The sequence below is a fragment of the Mastomys coucha genome, unplaced genomic scaffold (assembly GCF_008632895.1).
Source record: "Mastomys coucha isolate ucsf_1 unplaced genomic scaffold, UCSF_Mcou_1 pScaffold18, whole genome shotgun sequence".
Taxonomy (NCBI): domain Eukaryota; kingdom Metazoa; phylum Chordata; class Mammalia; order Rodentia; family Muridae; genus Mastomys; species Mastomys coucha.
The window spans coordinates 88,647,446-88,649,479 of record NW_022196900.1 but is presented as its reverse complement, the minus strand read 5'-3'; the positions used below and the strand labels follow the sequence as shown (position 1 = coordinate 88,649,479).

At 44.3% G+C, this 2,034-nt stretch overlaps 1 protein-coding gene across 2 annotated transcripts in view; it reads left to right on the top strand.

Annotated features, from left to right (window-relative positions):
- Window positions 1–2,034, top strand: part of Trnau1ap (tRNA selenocysteine 1 associated protein 1) — a 15,746-nt gene that overhangs the window by 5,243 nt on the left and 8,469 nt on the right. The window lies entirely within an intron of this gene.

Genomic DNA, 2,034 nt, shown 5'->3' with positions numbered 1-2,034 from the left:
GGGGGGGGGGGGGTGCTTTCTTATTTGGACCCTACAGAAGGGGAAACTATCCTCAGCTCTGCTACTTGTTTGTTTATTGGTTTGGTTTTTGAGACAGGGTTTCTCTGCGTAGCCCAGAAGCCCAGGCAGTCCTGAAACCCACACTGTAGATCAGGCTAGCCTGATACTTAGAGATCTACCTGCCTCTGCTTCCCAAGTTCTTGGATTAATGGGGTGCACCACTGCCCCCTGGAATTATTTTTTGTTTTACTGAGACAGGGTCTCAGCCCACACTGACTTAGTCACTAGGTTGCCCAGATTGGCCTCAACTTACAGCAGTCCTCCTCATACTGTGGGTGTGTGCCACCTTGCCTGGCAGAGCCATGTCCTCTCTCTGGTCCTCCCTCAGACTTTCATCCTATTAGCTTCAGATTTTTTTTTTTAAGATTATTTATTATTATATGTAAGTATGTGTAAGTGGCTATCTTCAGACACACCAGAAGAGGGCATCAGATCTCTTTATGGATGGCTGTGAGCCACCATGTGGTTGCTAGGATTTGAACTCAGGACCTTCAGAAGAACAGTCAGTGCTCTTAACTGCTGAGCCATCTCTCTAGCCCCTAACTTCAGATTTTGAGGTGTTATTCAGTGAGGATCTACTTACTGTAATGTGAATTTTCAGTGGCTGTCTGGAAGTATTTGTCTACAGAGTTAGAGATTTAACAGTCCAGGCTAGACTAGGCAGTCCAGTTTTGCGTTTCCACATTGGAAGCAGTCCTGCCTATGTCACAGAGCTTCTCATTTAGCAATAACAAACTTCAGCCCCATCGCAGCCTCTAGAGACAGCACTATGGTCAGGCATGATGGCACCTTGCTAGCCCTGCTCTCAGCATTTGGGAGGTAGAAACAAGAGGAAGGTAGCAAATTGGAGGTCATCGTGGTCTACATAGTGAGTTCTAAGCTAGCCAGGACCATATAGTGAGACTCTCACTCGGAGAAAAATTAAATTGCACTCCTTAGGCTAAATAGTTTTCAACAACTCTAAGCCAGTTTCTCAGAATCTTTCAAGCTTGTTATCCATTGACTCTGCAGGAGAGAGTATTGCTCCTGCAGAATTCCACTCCTCAGAATGTAATCATGCTTGGGTGCAAGGAGCAGCCTCACTAGTGATCATTAAAACCTGTGTGTGTTATGCAGGGCAGTGGTGGCACACGCCTTTAATCCCAGCACTTGGGAGGCAGAGGCAGGTGGATTTCTGAGTTCGAGGCCAGCCTGGTCTACAGAGTGAGTTCCAGGACAGCCAGGGCTACACAGAGAAACCCTGTCTCAAAAAAACAAAAAAAAAAAGAGTGTATTGCTCCCATAGAGCTTGTTTCCACCACATAAGTATGGAGACAGGTCTCATATAAACAAGACCAACTTTGAACTTGCAGTACAGCTGAAGCAGACCTTGACCTTGTGGATCCTCCTGTCTCTCCCAAGGCATGGGCTACCACACCTGGCCACTAATTTTACTTATCTTTGTGAGTTTTTTTTGTGTGTGTGTGTGTGTGTGTTGTTTTGTTTATTTATTTTGGCTTTTCGAGATAGGGTTTCTCTGTGCAGCCCTGGCTGTTCTGGAACTCACTCTGTAGATCAGGCTGGCCTCGAACTCAGAGAGGTCTGCCCACCATTGCCTCCTCGGTGCTGGGATCAAAGATGTGCGCCACCACCAGCTGGCTTCTTTGTGAGCTGTTATATTCTAATTTTATACAAAGAATATGTATCATGCTTGTAATGCTACATTTCTGGTAGCACAAAACAAAAAGTGAGTCTCAGATGAAAAACATTTATAGACATTTCTAGAAAAAGTTTGCTGGCTATATCCCAACAGAGTTGGAGCATTTCATCTTGACTACGTTTTAGTTCTTTTTAGTTCAGGAGATACAGTCTTGTTTTATTTTATCATTACATTTAACACATGTTTAGTGTTTTTTTTTAATCCTTGCATATGACTCTGATCTGTCCTCTCATCTGATCATTTCTGATCATTCTCTCTTGCTCTCTCAATCGCTA